Raw genomic sequence first — 13,373 nt, 5'->3', positions numbered from 1 at the left:
TCATCTGGCCAGGATCTTCAGCTCTCACTGGATCGGTTCGCAGCTGAGTGTGAAGCGACTGGGATGAGAATCAGCACCTCCAAGTCCATGGTTCTCGCCCGGAAAAGGGTGATGGCTCCGGGTTGGGGAGGAGATCTTGCCCCAAGTGGAGGAGTTCAAGTACCTCGGAGTCTTGTTCACAAGTGAGGGAAGAGTGGATCGTGAGATCGACAGGCGGATCGGTGCGGCGTCTTCAGTAATGCGGACGCTGTATCGATCCGTTGTGGTGAAGAAGGAGCTGAGCCGGAAGGCAAAGCTCTCAATTTACCGGTCGATCTACGTTCCCATCCTCACCTATGGTCATGAGCTTTGGGTTATGACCGAAAGGACAAGATCACGGGTACAAGCGGCCGAAATGAGTTTCCTCCGCCGGGTGGCGGGGCTCTCCCTTAGAGATAGGGTGAGAAGCTCTGCCATCCGGGAGGAGCTCAAAGTAAAGCCGCTGCTCCTCCACATCGAGAGGAGCCAGATGAGGTGGTTCGGGCATCTGGTCAGGATGCCACTCGAACGCCTCCCTAGGCGTTCGGGTGGCGGTAGGAGGCCGCAGGGAAGACCCAGAACACGTTGGGAAGACTATGTCTCCCGGCTGGCCTGGGAACGCCTTGGGGAGCTGGACGAAGTGGCTGGGGAGAGGGAAGTCTGGGCTTCCCTGCTTAGGCTGCTGCCCCCGCGACCCGACCTCGGATAAGCGGAAGAAGATGGATGGATGGATGGATGGAACTCCTAAACCAAACTTGCAATCTGTCTTAAACTGCCTGTAATATTGAATCTATGTGAGTTTTACCAGATTCAGGTATTTTGGTAAGGTTTACAAATACAAAACTTGAGTTTTACTCATAATGACAGTCTAACTGCAACATTTGATACGACAGTTATTTAAACATAACTCCTAATCCATCCATCCATCCATCCATGGATCCGACTTACTGCCAGCAATGCGGACCAAGCTCTGACACTGATCATACAGGGAGCGGACCGCCAAAATCAGACAGTCCGATACCCCACACTCTCTGAGCACTCCCCACAGGACTTCCCGAGGGACACGGTCGAATGCCTTCTCCAAGTCCACAAAACACATGTAGACTGGTTGGGCAAACTCCCATGCACCCTCAAGGACCCTGCCGAGAGTATAGAGCTGGTCCACAGTTCCACGACCAGGACGAAAACCACACTGTTCCTCCTGAATCCGAGGTTCGACTATCCGGCGTAGCCTCCTCTCCAGTAGACCTGAATAGACCTTACCGGGAAGGCTGAGGAGTGTGATCCCACGATAGTTAGAACACACCCTCCGGTTCCCCTTCTTAAAGAGAGGAACCACCACCCCGGTCTGCCTATCCAGAGGTACCGCCCCCGATGTCCACGCGATGCTGCAGAGTCTTGTCAACCAAGACAGCCCCACAGCATCCAGAGCCTTAAGGAACTCTGGGCGGGAGCTTTTTAACTCCCTCGGCAACCTCAGCCCCAGAAATAGAAGAGCCCACCACAGATTCCCCAGGCACTGCTTCCTCATAGGAAGACGTGTTGGTGAGATTGAGGAGGTCTTCGAAGTATTCTCTCCACCGATCCACAACATCCGCAGTCGAGGTCAGCAGAACATCATCCTCACCATACACGGTGTTGATAGTGCACTGCTTCCCCTTCCTGAGGGGGCGGAGGTGGTCCAGAATCGCTTCGAAGCCGTCCGGAAGTCGTTTTCCATGGCTTCCCCGAACTCCTCCCATGTCCGAGTTTTTGCCTCCGCAACCGCTGAAGCCGCACACCGCTTGGCCTGTCGGTACCTGTCCGCTGCCTCAGGAGTCCTATGAGCCAAAAGAACCCGATAGGACTCCTTCTTCAGCTTGACGGCATCCCTCACCGCCGGTGTCCACCAACGGGTTCTAGGATTACCGCCACGACAGGCACCAACTACCTTGCGGCCACAGCTCCAATCAGCTGCCTCGACAATAGAGGCGCGGAACATGGTCCACTCGGACTCAATGTCCAGCACCTCCCTCGTGACATGTTCAAAGTTCTTCCGGAGGTGGGAATTGAAACTCTCTTTGACAGGAGACTCTGCCAGACGTTCCCAGCAAACCCTCACAATGCGTTTGGGCCTGCCAGGTCTGTCCGGCATCCTCCCCCACCATCGCAGCCAACTCACCACCAGGTGGTGATCGGTTGAAAGCTCCGCCCCTCTCTTCACCCGAGTGTCCAAAACATGAGGCCGCAAATCCGATGACACAACTACAAAGTCGATCATGGAACTGCGGCCTAGGGTGTCCTGGTGCCAAGTGCACATATGGACACCCTTATGTTCGAACATGGTGTTCATTATGGACAATCTGTGACGGGCACAAAAGTCCAATAAAAGAACACCACTCGGGTTCAGATCCGGGCGGCCATTCTTCCCAATCACGCCTCTCCAGGTTTCACTGTCGCTGCCAACATGAGCATTGAAGTCCCCCAGTAGAACGAGGGAATCACCCGGGGGAGCACTCTCAAGTACTCCCTCGAGCGAATCCAAAAATGGTGGGTACTCTGAGCTGCGGTTTGGCGCGTAAGCGCAAACCACAGTCAGGACCCGTCCCCCCACCCGAAGGCGGAGGGAAGCTACCCTCTCGTCCACCGGGTTGAACTCCAACGTGCAGGCTCTGAGCCGGGGGGCAACAAGAATTGCCACCCCAGCCCGTCGCCTCTCATTGCCGGCAACGCCAGAGTGGAAGAGAGTCCAGCCCCTCTCGAGAGAACTGGTTCCAGAGCCCTTGCTGTGCGTTGAAGTGAGTCCGACTATATCTAGCCGGAACTTCTCAACCTCGCGCACTAGCTCAGGCTCCTTCCCCCCCAGCGAGGTGACGTTCCACGTCCCAAGAGCTAGCTTCTGTAGCCGAGGATCGGACCGCCAAGTGCCCTGCCGTCGGCTGCCACCCAGCTCACAATGCACCCGACCTCTATGGCCCCTGCTATGGGTGGTGAGCCCATTGGAGGGGGGACCCACGTTGCCTCTTCGGGCTGTGCCCGGCCGGGCCCCATGGGGACAGGCCCGGCCACCAGGCGCTCGCCATCGTGCCCCACCTCCGGGCCTGGCTCCAAAGGGGGGCCCCGGTGACCCGCGTCCGGGCGAGGGAAATCTGGGTCCTTTATTTTTATTCGTCATGGAGGTCTTCGACTCCTAATCCAAAAATGATAAATGGCTAATAATGCCTGGAGAAATGTATATAAACATAACTCCAAAACCAAACATGCATTATGTCTAAAAATGCCTGTAATATTGCATCTATGTGAGTTTTACCAGAATCAGGTATTTTGGTAACCTTTATAAATACAAAATTTAGGTTTTACTCACTATGAAAGTATACTGTCACATTCAATCTGACAGTTATTTAAACTTACTGTAACTCCTAAACCACAAATACAAAATGGCTGATAATGCCTGGAGAAATGTATCTTTGTGAGTTTTCCTGGAAAAAAAATTAAAAATGTATAAGGTTTGTAAAGACACAAGTTAGTTTTTTTTTACTTAATATGACAATAAAACTGTCATACTAAATATGAAAGTTAAATAAACATAACTCCAAAACCAAACTTGCAATATGTCTAAAAATGCCTGTAATATTGAATCTATGTGAGTTTTACCAGAATCAGGTATTTTGGTAAGGTTTACAAATACAAAAATTGGGTTTTACTCATAATGACAGTATAACTGCCATATTCAAAATAACAGTTTTTAAAACATAACTCCTAATCCAAACATGCTAAATAGCTAATAATGCCTGGAGAAATGTATCTTTGTGAGTTTTACTAGAAAAAAATATTTTGTAAGGTTTGTAAAGACAAACGTTTTTTTTTTTTTTACTCAATATGATGGTATAACTGTCAAACTAAATACAAAAGTAATATATACATCATTCCAAAACCAAACTCCTAAACTAAACTTGCAATCCGTCTTAAACTGTCTGTAATATTGAATCTATATGAGTTTTACCAGAATCAGGTATTTTGGTAAGGTTTACAACTACAAAAATTTGGTTTTACTCACTATGACAGTATACTGTCAAATTCAATCTGACAGTTATGTAAACATAACTCTTAAACCACACATGCAAAATGGCTAATAATGCCTGGAGACATGTATCTTTGAGTTGTACTAGGACAAATATTTTATTTTTTTTACTCAATATGACAGTATAACTGTCATACTACATGCAAAAAAATATATAAACATGACTCCAAAACCAAACTTGCAATCCGTCTAAAAATGTCTGTAATATAGAATCTATGTGAGTTTTACCAAAATGAGGTATTTTGGTAAGGTTGACAAATAAAAAAATAGGTTTTACTGATAGTGACATTATAAGTGCCACACTTAATATGACAGTTATTTAAACATAACTCATAAACGACACATGAAAATAGCTATTAATTCTGGAGAAATGTATCTTTGTTAGTTTTACTAGAGTAATGATCTTTTGTAAGGTTTGCAAAGACACAAGTTTTTTTACTCAATATGACGGTATAACTGTCAAACTAAATAAAAAAGTTGTAGAAACATAACTCCAAAACCAAACTCTAAAAACCAAACATGCAATCTATTTAAAAATGCCTGTAATATTAAATATATGTGAGTTTTATCAGAATCAGGTATTTTGGTAAGGTTTAAATACCAAAATTAGGTTTTACTCATAATGACAGTAAAACTGCCACGCTCATTATGACAGTAACATAACTCCTAAAACACACATGCAAAATGACAAATATTGCGTGGAAAAATGTATCGTTGTGATTTTTACTGGAAAAAAATATTTTGTAAGGTTTGTAAAGATACTGTTGTTTTTTTTAACTCAATATGATGGTATAACTGTCATACTGAATATGAAAGTTTTATAAACATAACTCCAAAACCAAACTTGCAATTCGTAAAAAAATGGCTGTAATATTGAATATATGTGATTTTTACCAGAATCAGGTATTTTGGTAAGGATTACAAATACAAAAATTAGGTTTTACTCATAATGACGGATAACCGCCACATTTTTTGGAACATAACTCCTAAACAAAACATGCTAAATGGCTAATAATGCCTGGAGAAATGTATCTTTGTGAGTTTTACTGGTAAGGTTTGTAAAGACACAAGTTAGTTTTTTCTAACTCAAAAAGACAGTATAACTGTCATAATAAATGGAAAAGTTATATAAACATAACTCCAAAACCAAACATGCATTATGTCTAAAAATGCCTGAAATGATGTATCCATGTGAGTTTTACTAGAATCAGAAGTTTTTGTAAGTTTTGCAAATACAAAATATTGTTTTTACTCACTATGACAGTATACTGTCACATTCGATCCGACAGTTATTTAAACATAACTCCTAAACCACACATTCAAAATGACTAATAATGCCGGGAGAAATGTATCTCAGTGTATTTTTCTGGAAAAAATATTTTGTAAGGTTTGTTATAACACAAGTTAGGTATTTTTTTACTCAATATGACAGCAGTATACTGTCATAGTGAGTAAAACCAATATTTTGTATTTGCAAACCTTACCAAATTACCTGATTCTGGTAAAACTCACATAGATACAATATTTTAGGCATTTTTAGACAAAATGCATGTTCATTTTTGGAGTTATGTTTATATAACTTTTACATTTAGTTTGACAGTTATACTGTTATATTGAATTAAAAAAACTAACTTGCGTCGTTGCAAAACTTACAAAAGATACATTTTCTAGTAAAGCTAACAAAGATACACGTCTTCAGGCATTATTAGACATGTTGCATGTTTGGTGTAGGAATTATGTTGAAAAAAATTTGTATTGATTTTTTCGCATTATCTCAGGATTTTAAGAACATTACTGGCATATTAAGTAAAAAACTACTATGACAGTATACTGTCACATTCAATCTGCCTGTTATTTAAACATAAATTCTAAACCATAGATGACTAATAATGCCTGGAAAAATGTATTTTTGTGAGTTTTACCGGAAACAAATATTTTGTAAGGTTTGTATAGACATAAGTTAGGTTTTTTTTACTCAATATGATAGTATAACTGTCTTACTAAATTTGAAAGTTATATAAACATAACTCCAAAAACTTGCAATCTGTCTAAAAAATGTCTGTAATATTGAATATATGTGATTTTTAACAGAATCAGGTATTTTGGTAAGGATTACAAATAAAAAAATTAGGTTTTACTCATAATGACGGAAAACCAAACATGCATTTTGTCTAAAAATGCCTGAAATGATGTATCCATGTGAGTTTTACTAGAATCAGTTGTTTTTGTAAGTTTTGCAAATACAAAATATTGGTTATACTCACTATGACAGTATACTGTCACATTCAATCTGACAGTTATTTAAACAGAACTCCTAAACTACACATTCAAAAAGACTAATAATGCCTGGAGAAATGTATCTCTGTGAATTTTTCTGGAAAAAAATATTTTTTAAGGTTTGTTATGACACGTTTTTTTTTTTTTTTTTACTCAATATGACAGCAGTATACTGTCATAGTGAGTAAAACCAATATTTTGTATTTGCAAACCTTACAAAAACAACTGATTCTAGTAAAACTCACATGGATACAAAATTACAGGCATTTTTAGATATAATGCATGTTTGGTTTTGGAGTTATGTTTATATAACTTTTCCATTTATTATGACAGTTATACCGTCTTTTTGAGTCAGAAAAAACTAACTTGTGTCTTTAGAAACCTTACAAAAAATTTTTTTCCAGTAAAACTCACAAAGATACATTTCTCTAGGCATAATTAGCCATTTATCATGTTTGGTTTAGGAGTTATGTTTAAACAGCTGTCATATTGAGTGTGGCAGTTATACTGTCATTATGAGTAAAATCTATTTTTTTGTATTTGTAAACCTTACCAAAATACCTGATTCTGGTTAAACCCACATCGATACAATATTACAGGAATTTTTAGACATAAAGCATGTTTGGTTTTGGAGTTATGTTTATATAACTTTCATATTTAGTATGAAAGTTATACCATCATATTGAGTAAAAAACAACAAATATTTTGTATCTTTACAAACCTTACAAAATATTGTTTTCCAATAAAACTCACAAATTAACCTTTCTCTAGGCATTTTTAGTCATTTTGCATTAGTGTTTTAGGAGTTATTAGGAGTAATTAACTGTCATATTGAGTGTGGCAGTTATACTGTCACTATGAGTAAAACCTAATTTTTGTTTTTGTAAACCTTACCAAAATACCTGATTCTGATAAAACTCACATATATTCAATATTACAGGCATTTTTAGACGGATTGCATATTTGGTTTTGGAGTTGTGTTTATATAACTTTCATATATAGTATGACAGCTATCTGTTAAATTGTGTAAAAAAAAAAACTAACTCGTGTCTTTACCAAAATACCTGATTCCGGTAAAACTCATATAGATTCAATATTACAGGCAGTTTAAGACGGATTGCAAGTTTGGTTTAGGAGTTTGTTTTTGGAATTATGTTTATATTAATTTTATATTTAGTTTGACAGTTATACCATCATATTCAGTAAAAAAAAATAACTTTTGTCTTTACAAACCTTACAAAATAGTTTTTTCTAGTAAAATTCACAAAGATACATTTCTCCAGGCATTATTAGCCATTTAGCATGTTTGGTTTAGGAGTTGTGTTTAAATAACTGTTATTTTGAATATGGCAGTTATACTGTTATTATGAGTAAAACCCAATTTTTGTATTTGTAAAACTTACCTAAATACCTGATTCTGGTAAAACTCACATAGATTCAATATTACAGGCATTTTTAGACGTATTGGAAGTTTGGTTTTGGAGTTATGTTTATTTAACTTTCATATTTAGTATGACAGTTATACTGTCATATTAAGTAAAAAAAACTAACTTGTGTCTTACAAACCTTATACATTTTTTTTTTTTTTTTTTCAGGAAAACTCACAAAGATACATTTCTCCAGGCATTATTAGCCATTTTGTATTTGTGGTTTAGGAGTTATGTTTAAATAACTGTCAGATTGAATGTGACAGTATACTGTCATTATGAGTAAAACCTAATTTTTGTATTTGTAAACCTTACCAAAAATACCTGATTCGGGTAAAAATCACATAGATACAATATTGCAGGCATTTTTAGACATAATGCATGTTTGGTTTTGGAGTTATGTTTATACAACTTTCATATTTAGTATGACAGTTATACCATCATATTGACTAAAAAAAAACAAAAAAACTTGTGTCTTTATAAACCTTACAATTTTTTTCCCCCCAAAGCTCACAAAGATACAATTCTCCGGACATAATTAGCCATTTATCATGTTTGGTTTAGGAGTTATGTTTAAATAACTGTCATATTGAGTGTGGCAGTTATTGTATTGTGTGTCATTATAAATAAAAACCTATTTTTTGTATTTGTAAACCTTACCAAAATACCTGATTCTGGTAAAACCCACACCGATACAATATTACAGGAATTTTTAGACATAAAGCATGTTTGGTTTTGGAGTTATGTTTATATAACTTTCATATCTAGTATGACAGTTATACCATCATATTGAGTAAAAAAAAAAGTAATTTGTATCTTTACAAATCTTACAAAATATTGTTTTCCAGTAAAATTCACAAATATACATTTCTCTAGGCATTATTAGTCATTTTGCATTTGTGTTTTAGGAGTTATGTTTAATTAACTGTCATATTGAGTGTGGCAGTTATATTATCACTATGAGTAAAACCTAATTTTTGTATTCGTAAACCTTACCAAAATACCTGAATCTGATAAAACTCACATATATTCAATATTACAGGCATTTTTAGACGGATTGCATATTTGGTTTTGGAATTATGTTTATATAACTTTCATATATAGTATGACAGCTAAACTGTTAAATTGTGTAAAAAAAACTAACTTGTGTCTTTACAAACCTTACAAAATATTTTTTCCAGTAAAAATCACAAAGATACATTCCTCAAGGCATTATTAGCCATTTTGTCAATATACTGTCATTATGAGTAAAACTAATATTTTGTATTTGTAAACCTTACAAAAACAACTGATTATAGTAAAACTCACATGGATACAAAATTATAAGCATTTTTAAACACAATACATGTTTGGTGGCAGTCAATGTGGCAGTTATTCTGTCATTATGAGTAAAACCTATTTTTTGTAATTGTAAACCTTACCAAAATACCTGATTCTGGTAAAACTCACATAGATACAATATTACAGGCATTTTTAAACATAATGTATGTTTGGTTTTGGAGTTATATTTATATAACTGTCATATTTAGGGACGGCGTGGCGCAGTGGAAGAATGGCCGTGCGAGACCCGAGGGTCCCTGGTTCAATCCCCACCTAGTACCAACCTCGTCATGTCCCTTGTGTCCTGGGCAAGACACTTCACCCTTGCTCCTGATGGGTGCTGGTTAGCGCCTTGCATGGCAGCTCCCTCCATCAGTCTGTGAATGTGTGTGTGAATGTGTAAATGTGGAAGTAGTGTCAAAGCGCTTTGAGTACCTTGAAGGTAGAAAAGCGCTATACAAGTACAACCCATTTATCATTTATCATTTATATTTAGTATGACAGTTATACCATCATATTAAATAAAAAAAAAACTAACGTATGTCTTTATAAACCTTACAAATTATTTGTTTCCAGTAAAACTCACACTGATACATTTCTCCAGGCATTAATAGCCATTTATCATGTTTAATCTATGAGTTATGTTTAAATAACTGTCATATCAAATGTTGCATTTATACTGTCATTATGAGTATAAGCCAAATTTTGTATTTGTAAACCTTACCAAAATACCTGATTCTGGTAAAACTCACATTGATTAAATATTACAGGCAATTTAAGACATATTGCAAGTTTGGTTTAGGAGTTTGTTTTTGGAATTATGTTTATATTAATTTTTAATTTAGTTTGAGAGTTATACCATCATATTCAGTAAAAAAAATAACTTTTTTCTTTACAAACCTTACAAAATAGTTTTTTCTAGTAAAATTCACAAAGATACATTTCTCCAGGCATTAATAGCCATTTATCATGTTTAATCTATGAGTTATGTTTAAATAACTGTCATATCAAATGTTGCATTTATACTGTCATTATGAGTATAAGCCAAATTTTGTATTTGTAAACCTTACCAAAATACCTGATTCTGGTAAAACTCACATAGATTAAATATTACAGGCAATTTAAGACATATTGCAAGTTTGGTTTAGGAGTTTGGTTTTGGAATTATGTTTATATTAATTTTTAATTTAGTTTGAGAGTTATACCATCATATTCAGTAAAAAAAATAACTTTTTTCTTTACAAACCTTACAAAATAGTTTTTTCTAGTAAAATTCACAAAGATACATTTCTCCAGGCATTATTAGCCATTTAGCATGTTTGGTTTAGGAGTTGTGTTTAAATAACTATTATTTTGAATATGGCAGTTATACTGTTATTATGAGTAAAACCCAATTTTTGTATTTGTAAAACTTACCTAAATACCTGATTCTGGTAAAACTCACATAGATTCAATATTACAGGCATTTTTAGACATATTGCAAGTTTGGTTTTGGAGTTATGTTTATTTAACTTTCATATTTAGTAAGACAGTTATACTGTCATATTAAGTAAAAAAAACAACTAACTTGTGTCTTTACAAAACTTATAATTTATTTTTTATTTTTTTCAGGAAAACTCACAAAGGCATTATTAGCCTTTTTGTATTTGTGGTTTAGGAGTTATGTTTAAATAACTGTCAGATTGAATGTGACAGTATACTGTCATTATGAGTAAAACCTAATTTTTGTATTTGTAAACCTTACCAAAATACCTGATTCTGGTAAAACCCACACCGATACAATATTACAGGAATTTTTTGACATAAAGCATGTTTGGTTTTGGAGTTATGTTTATATAACTTTCATATCTAGTATGACAGTTATTCCATCATATTGAGTAAAAAAAAAAGTAATTTGTATCTTTACAAATCTTACAAAATATTGTTTTCTAGTAAAATTCACAAATATACATTTCTCTAGGCATTATTAGTCATTTTGCATTTGTGTTTTAGGAGTTATGTTTAATTAACTGTCATATTGAGTGTGGCAGTTATATTGTCACTAAGAGTAAAACCTAATTTTTGTATTTGTAAACCTTACCAAAATACCTGAATCTGATAAAACTCACATATATTCAATATTACAGGCATTTTTAGACGGATTGCATATTTTGTTTTGGAATTATGTTTATATAACTTTCATATATAGTATGACAGCTAAACTGTTAAATTGTGTAAAAAAAACTAACTTGTGTCTTTACAAACCTTACAAAATATTTTTTCCAGTAAAACTCACAAAGATACATTCCTCAAGGCATTATTAGCCATTTTGTCAGTATACTGTCATTATGAGTAAAACTAATATTTTGTATTCGTAAACCTTACAAAAACAACTGATTATAGTAAAACTCACATGGATACAAAATTATAAGCATTTTTAAACACAATACATGTTTGGTGGCAGTCAATGTGGCAGTTATTCTGTCATTATGAGTAAAACCAGTATTTTGTATTTGCAAACCTTACAAAAACAACTGATTCTAGTAAAACTCACATGGATACAATATTAAAGTTATTTTTAGATATAATGCATGTTTGGTTTTGGAGTTATGTTTATATAACTTTTACATTTAGTATGACAGTTATAATGTCATATTGAGTAAAAACAATAACTTGTTTTACAAACCTTACAATTTTTTCCAAGCATTATTAGCCATTTTGCATGTGTGGTTTAGGAGTTATATTTAAATAACTGTCATATTGAGTGTGGCAGTTATACTGTCATTATGAGTAAAACCTTATTTTTGTATTTGTAAACCTTACCAAAATACCTGATTGTAGTAAAACTCACATAGATACAATATTACAGGCATTTTTAGACATAATGCATGTTTGGTTTTGGAGTTATGTTTATATAACTTTCATATTTAGTATGACAGTTATACTGTCATATTAAGTAAAAAAACTAACTTGTGTCTTTACAAACCTTACAAAATATTTTTATTTTTTTTTCAATAAAACTCACAAAGATACATCCAGGCGTTATTAGTCATTTTGTATGTGTGGTTTAGGAATCATGTTTAAATAACTGTCATTTTGAACGTTGCAGTTTTACTGTCATTATGAGTAAAACCTAATTTTTGTATTTGTAAACCTTACCAAAATACCTGTTTCTGGTAAAACTCACATAGATTCAATATTACAGGCATTTTTAGACGGATTGCATGTTTGGTTTTGAAGTTATGTTTATATAACTTTCAAATTTAGTAAGACAGTTATACCATCATATTGAGTAAAAAAACTAACTTGTGTCCAAACAAACCTTACAAAATATTTTTTTTTCCATTAAAACTCATAAAAATACATTTCTCCAGGCATTATTAGCCATTTTGCATCTGTGGTTTAGAATTTATGTTTAAATAACAGTCAGATTGAATGTGACAGTATACTGTCATAGTGAGTAAAACCAAAATGTTGTATTTGCAAACCTTACAAAAACAAATGATTCTACTAAAACTCACTTGGATACAATATTATAGGCATTTTAAGACATACAGTCAATTGATTGTGTTTGGTTTAGGAATTATGTTGAAAAACTATTTTATTGCTTTTTTCGCATTATATCAGGATTTTGTGGTTTGGAAGTTATGTTTAAATAACTGTCAAACTGATTAGAGAAGTTATACTGTCATTATGAGTAAAACCTAATTTTTGTATTTGTAAACCTTACCAAATTAGCTGATTCTGGTAAAACTCACATAGATACAATATTTTAGGCATTTTTAAACATGGTGCATGTTTAGTTTTGGAATGATGTGACTTTCATATTTAGTATGAAAGTTATACAGTCATGATGAATTAAAATTTGCAACTTTGCAACTTTGCAAACCTTACAAAATATATTTTTCCTAGTAAAACTAACAAAGACACATGTCTACAGGCTTTATTAGACATTTTGCATGTTTGGTTTAGGAATTATGTTGAAATTTATTTTTATTGCTTTTTCCGCATTATTCAAGGATTTTAAGAACAATTCTGTAATATTGAGTAAAAAACTACTTTTTGTAATTGCAAGCCTTAAAAAAGCACATGTTCGAGTAAAACAGAGCATTGTTTTAGGCATTATTAGCATTTTTGCATGTGTGGTTTAGGAGTTATGTTTAAATAACTGTCATTTTGCGTGTGGCAGTTATACTGTCTTTATGAGTAAAACTTAATTTTTGTATTTGTGAACCTTACCAAAATACCTGATTGTAGTAAAACTCACATAGATACAATATTACAGGCATTTT

The sequence above is a fragment of the Nerophis lumbriciformis genome, linkage group LG14, assembly GCF_033978685.3.
Source record: "Nerophis lumbriciformis linkage group LG14, RoL_Nlum_v2.1, whole genome shotgun sequence".
Lineage (NCBI taxonomy): Eukaryota > Metazoa > Chordata > Actinopteri > Syngnathiformes > Syngnathidae > Nerophis > Nerophis lumbriciformis.
Note: the sequence above shows the minus strand (reverse complement) of the source record.